The following is a 6,798-nucleotide window of genomic DNA, read 5'->3' as shown; positions in this document are numbered from 1 at the left end:
ATTTGAAACAACCTACTCGACACTGCGACTGTGCGATATCTCGCCCTCGTATAAACGTACAGGCGTTGATCGATGAGGACCGGCGACTTTTGATCGAAGCCACCGATTCAAGATTGTAACGCGTAATTTGGAAAGCGGGTGACTTCTTTTGAAAAAAAATCTCTGTATTGAATTTTTAAATTTACGAACGTGTTTATTATTCTTTATATCTCACTGTCATAAATTTATACATTTCTCACGAGAAGCTCTCATACTGACAATAAGTTTAATGAATGAAATTTCGATAAAAGCCAATGTCTCTCGCAAGAAATAAATCAATCACAGACTGAGAAATCTATATTTCCATTTCTCATGGTCCAAGTCCATTGTCGTCGCTGCAGGAGGCAGTGTGTTTGCACGAGGGGTGAGCGCAGGAGATACCTGCACGGGATTACGGGCGGAAAGGCACTTTTTCATATATCCTCGGTCGTTTGCATGCATTAAACGTGCGACGTAAATGCGCCCGCCGGACAGCCGGCCGGAAGGATCGACGTTACCGGAGGCGGCACCTAAGGCGGCCAAGTCACGACGTCCAAGTCCTCCTCCCCGGCTCGTGACACGTAAAGGGGCAATTACTAGCGCAGGATGCGTGGACACGCATTTCGCATGCAAACACGCCGCTGCCAGTAATTAAACGACGCCGGGAGAGCGCGCGTTCCGCGGATGCGCGTTGCGCGAGCAGCGCCCTAGCCTGGTCCCGTCTTCATCGTCGTCGTCGTCGTCGTCGTCGTCGTTGTCGTTTGCGTTACGACTCGTAGAACACGATGACAAAGTTGCGCTTGAACGATTAATCAGGGGGGACGCGACGATCCTGCGCGTTTCCAGCGCAAATGTATGCGGAACGTGTCGGTGCATCGGGGGAAGGCGGGGGGGGGAGGGAATCTTGACGCGACGAGGTTTAGCGAACGTGAGAAGCATTAAGAGATCGGAATCTCCGAATTAAAGTCACGAGACGCGCGATGACGAAATAAAACCCTGGAGAATTTCAATCTTCAAATCTCGAATGAATAGAATAGAAAGAGAGAGAGAGAGAGAGAGAGAGAGAGAGAAATCTAGGAAATCTCTAGTAGATTCCGATGACGCTACATCCGGTTTTTATCGCTTTCTCTCAAAGCTTCGCCTTACTATCGAATACTTGGAGTACAGCAATGTTACGCATTTGTCAGATTTTTTCTTTTTTTTTTCTTTTCCTTTTAATTCCGACCTCGTCCTCTCTTCGGCACCGCTCGATCTTCGTTTCCGAAGATACTTCGGGATCCGTAATTACCGGATGCCTTTTGCGCCTATTTGGCCGGCGCACTCTGTAATCACGTACGCATTACGCGCCGGTACGCGATGATCGCGATCGCGAACGCGTATATACGGCACCTGTGCGCCTTATCGCCGACAGATGGTCTAACGTTACGATTCCTGATTAATTAAAGCTCCCGGAGAAGTCGACGGCACGGGCAGCCGTGCTAGCCGCGCGCGCGCTCTTTAATGAGCTAAAGTACTGCCCGATATACCGATTCAGTAGCTATGACCACGTGCGATATATTACTCGCGCACCTATGCCTGCTTAATAACTCGCCCTCTCTCTCACCCCTGCACATTCCTCTCTCTTTCTCCTTTTCTTCCCTCCCTCTTCTTCGTCCTTTCTCTCTCTCTCTCTCTCGCTCTTTCCCCATCTTTCCCTCTTCGAGTCCATCTTTCTCTCCTTGTCTCTGTTTCGCACACCCCACGTTTTCTTTCTCGCTTTACCCTCCGCTCGACGCGGCCTCGGCGGCTCCTTCCTCCGCTCCTCTCCCGACAAGGAAATTCGCGAGAGAGGAGAGGGAACGGCATCCGAAGGATCTCAGCGTCAATTAAGCAAGAGTTGCGAGACAGGCCTAGACGTATACCTACTCGCACAATCTGCATTTATCTCGGCGAGAGTTACAAGAGCCGTTTGCTATCTACCGCGCACCGTGATACGTACGCCGCGCGCCGTACGGGGAGTACGAAAAGAGTCAGTTCGTGAGTTTAGACCCGCTCGTCTCGTGTTTCGCGCCCGCGAACTCGCCTCGTTTAACAGGAGTCACGGAAGAGCGAGCGAGCGAGCGAACGCGCAAGACTCGTTAATGCTCGCGGAGGAAAATTAGCCTCGCGGCACGAAAGTGCGACGTTTCGTTAGGAAATTCGTTGCTCCCGTCGTGACCGCGCAATTAACACTTCAAGCAACTGTGACAGTGCATTATGTGATGCTGCAATACGGGAATTTTTGTACTGCACTGTTAATGTTAGGATAAACGAAAGGAAAATTTCACCTCACGTAGCATTTAACTTCAGACATGAAATTAAGGCAGGAATCACGTATACGCTGAATTTATATCATGAGAATTTACAACGATTTTTAAATTAAAATTGTTAAAAATTATCTTCGCGAATAAATATGAGAATATATTATTAAATATCTCTAAAACATCGAAATCTAGGCATCTATAAACATTGAAATTAAAATTACCTTTGCTTATTGAGGCTCTATTGTTGCGTGCGGTGAAAAATCAATCATCCGCGGCTAAATATTTTCCGCGCAGGGCTTCGCGCGTAAATCTTACCGTATCTCACCGTCCCGTGTAATTTACGCCGCTGATTCTACGAACCGAAAAAGCTTGCTCCGTTGGCGTAAACCGAGGGATGGTCGTATACCGGTTTCGACGCTCGGTAACATCGAGGGGGTGCGCACTCGGGGGTCAGGGGTCACAGCCGAGTCGAAAGTCGACTTGCCGCGCGGCACGGCGCGAGGCAATAGCGTTTCCACCCGCGCCCCCTGCGCGCCCATTGTGCGTTCCATCCGATCATTATTACCGCGATCGAACCGCGGATCTAGCCGGGCGGCGGGGACGCGACTCGCTCGCTTACTCGCTCGCCCGTCCGCTCGCTCGCTCGCTCGCTCACGCTGATATATGGTACATCGGGGGTGAGATAATATCTGCGCGCGGGTTGCAGGTTGCGGCCGCGGCCGGTCGTGGTTGCGGCGCGCCGTAAGATTTCCACGGCGGCGCGGCGTAACGTTATTACTTTCGAGCAAAATGTGAAAGTTGGAACACGCCATTGTGTTGCGCGCCCCGGCGGATTCAGACAGTAGGGCCCCCGTGGGTACACACGTGCCTTTGTTTCCCACCGCGCGAACGCGGCGAACATCGCGATTTTTCGCCGGCCCCGCTCCTTCGGGGAGACACGCGGTGTTTCGCCATCGCCATCCTCCCTCCCTCTCTCGCTCGTTAAATCAATCGGCGACGAATCCAGGTACGCGGAGATTATATATACGCTACGCGGAACATTGTGTGAACAATATCGTTCGTAAGTTTTTCGCGTCAAATTTTTTAAACGTTGCATTTATAGGTAGAAAAATGTTTCGACATTTTTTGCGCAACGAGAACGTTGTCTTGCAATATTTTATTATTTTTCTCTTTCCAAACTTTCACAGAATTAAATATATTCGCTGTTCCAATGTATGGCAAACGCGTGAGGTCATGTAATAATTATATTGCAATAAGAATAATAATCTTCGAGTTGTTACATTCCGGCGATGGTTCAGGTAGTCTTGAGTATTGTAGGCTATTATTTGGCCGCCACGTATTATTTTCTAGTCTACCTGAATGTTCAAAATTGGCATGTGCATTATGGTAGCATGCCTCGCAACTATACGAAAACGTTGATCCAACGATCCGTCGATTATCCGGTGGAACAACGTAGCACGCCGTTCAACGAGATCTCCTCCTCGACGGCGCGTTTGAGATATTTAGACCGGCTTTTATTACCGGGGTAAGCTCTCGTTGTTTCGCTACACACTACAAGTCAGTACCGGTTGTCCCTCCCGAGCCCGAGGGCGCAACGGTTAAATTCCAGCGGGCGTTCTCGCGTGGCGGAATGTCTCCCCGCGAGATCCCCGAGTAAAGGAAGAGAGTCTGGGCTCCTTAACCGATCCAAGGCAGGATGATGGAGAACGCGAGAGAGAGAGAGAGAGAGAGAAACGGAGAGAGACTCGCCTGAGTGAGACCTTCCGGGAAATTGGATTGGCATTTTGTTCTTTACGAGCGTCCGCGGGGCCGCCACGGTTCTATAAGGTAGAACGTTCCTGTCGGAAGACCGGGCACGCGGTTATACAGGGTGGACACTGTTCTACGGATGACGGAACACACGATTACACCGGCGTTTAAGTGAGAAGCGTTCTATCCAACTTGGAAACTTCAATCTTGTTGTACTTGAAATATTTAGTCGTTCATGCTGTTTTATCGAAAAATTATTACAGTTTTAATCACACTGTCGACGGGTTAGACGTTTTTTCGCCCCTAGAATGTATTTTGGTGCACATAATAATTATACGATATGCAAAAACACTATTATTATATCGAATGGAACACGTAATTATATACCTTCTAAGTGATCCTATTCTTTCCTAAGTAATTTTAGTTACTTTTCTTGTATCGTTTTCTTAAGATGGTTCTATTCAATTCTAGAGACGTTCCCCAGTAAGTCACATACTGTCTATGTTCAGCCGCTCCACGCTATTTTTAGCCAGGGGAAAATTATACCCGCGCATTGAACAGATTATTAGCATTAAACGTTGTCGGAAGACGAAATGCGCGGTTGTACGAGGTGAAATATAGGAAGGACGGGGCCGTAATGCGGGATGAGACATTGCTATTGAAACAGAAGATACGCGCTCTTTCATTTCGCGAATCCAAGAACGTAATAACGGCTCTCGCCTCGGTATCATTTTCGATCTGGCAAGCTCCCGAGAGCTTTATCTCACGTGTATGGATTCGAATCTCGGTCCAAACGCATGCGGCGAATGATACTTCCGTTGCGAAGTACCGGAGCCAATCTCTAATGATAGGTCGCGAGCGCGGTTCTGCTTCCGATTCCTCCATCGGTTAAACGAAACTTCTGGCGTTACGCGAATCGCGCGAGAAAAAGAACGAAGGAAAGAGAAGGCGAGGGGGAACAGAGACACGCATCATATCGTCTTACCAAGTGTCACAAGTATAAAACGCGGAAAACAAAGAAGAGGAAGAAACGAACCACCTAGCGCGACGCCCTCGATCCAGCTCGGATCGGATTGTCGGCTCGGGCGCTTGCGGACTTTTACACGGCGCGTGCAGCAGGAAGCGCATGATTTGTATCGACAATCGCGACACGTGGGCGTATGTATATCGCCCGGGAATACAGTCCCGGGTACGTGGCGGCGATTCGAGTTCTCCACCAAGATAGCCGGGGCTGCTGCTGCAGCTGCCTATCCTTGCCCTGCCTGCTATCCTACATCCTAGCTCGCTCGCGCTCGCGCGCCGAGCTATCGTGAACGAGAAGACGGCAGACGGAGAATCGTTCTTCCTATCCTTCCAAGTTCGATGACTCTCGGCGATGATCATCGCGAGGGGGCAAACGTCCTCCTCCCCCCTGCCTTCCCGTTCCCCGTTCTCTCCGCCTGGGTCCCTTCGCGCTTCGTCGCCCCCTGCGCTCCTTCTCCTCCTCCTCCTCCTCCATCACCTCCTCCTTCTGCTTCGTCCTCCTCCTTTTCCTCCCGATGTTGGCTCCCTTCTCTCCACCTTCGTCTCCCCCCTCCCCCGCGGGTACCCTACGCTCGAGTTATCATAACCGCCGCCATCCGTCATGCATCACTTGCCACTTTGTGCCCCGGAGAATCCTCTCGCCGCGGCACGACAATCGCGCGCGAATCCACTGGAGAATCGACGCCGATCACGCCGAGCAATGGCAATAGGTATCGTCAGGTGTTGTCGTCGGGATTTTTCCCTGTACACAATTGTGCTTTGCAATAAAAAAAAAAGATAAAAACTTAGGATATTCATAAAGTTTCCAATTATTTTTAGATTTTATCAAAATTAATTACGAATTATGAAAATTCAACCATTTTCAAAAGATCGCGATAGCGCAAGTATTGTCACCGAACAGTTTCGCGTTTAAGGGAAGCGCAATTAATTCTGATACGCGTTAATTACTATAATTTACGGTAAAATTGCGCGCGTATCAACGTTTAAACGATTGTAAGCTGCGTGAGTTTCCGAATGCATTGTCGTCGGTGAAACTGTGAGAAACACACCTCGGCGCCTGTTTTTCTCTGATCCGGCCACGATATCGATCAAATCTGGTCCCCCCGTTGTTTCACCGCCGCGCATCGTGTGCGGAAGTGAAACGCGCTGGGGCCGGGCCTTCCCATTTCAGAGAACCGCGGATATAAACGCGCGTGTGCGTATATTCGCGCGCATTCGCGCAAGAATATCCGAGAAATATCTAAGCCATCATTTGCACTTCGCGTTTACCGATCAATCGGTTATTTCATCTTAACTGCACAGCTGCGAGATAGCGAGGCTCTTTTCACCGGGGGAAACGTGGTATTTCAGAGATCGTCGTATACGCCCGGCGCGATATCGATGTCAGTACATTAGATATCCGCCTTCTGAAGAGCAATCGCGCGAACGCGTAATTTCGCTCATTCACCTCGCGAATTTTTCGCGAATAACAAGTCGCGCGCGAGTCAAGCAGCGACGATTCGGTCTCGATGCTCTATTTTCGATTCGAGAGATGCGAAGAGATATATCGCTCGGGTGCTCGGTAAAAGAGAGACGGAGAGAGAGAGAGAGAGAGAGAGAGAGAGAGAGAGAGAGGACGAGCGCGAGCGAGAGAAGAGAGGCGCCCACAGGGAAAACCAGTTTTCCACGCGCCGTCCGTCGTTTCCACGCCAGTTGAATGCGAGATGCATTAACCAGGGGAGAGGAG

The sequence above is a fragment of the Wasmannia auropunctata genome, unplaced genomic scaffold (assembly GCF_000956235.1).
Source record: "Wasmannia auropunctata unplaced genomic scaffold, wasmannia.A_1.0 LD336057.1, whole genome shotgun sequence".
NCBI lineage: Eukaryota > Metazoa > Arthropoda > Insecta > Hymenoptera > Formicidae > Wasmannia > Wasmannia auropunctata.
This window is presented reverse-complemented; position numbering follows the sequence as displayed.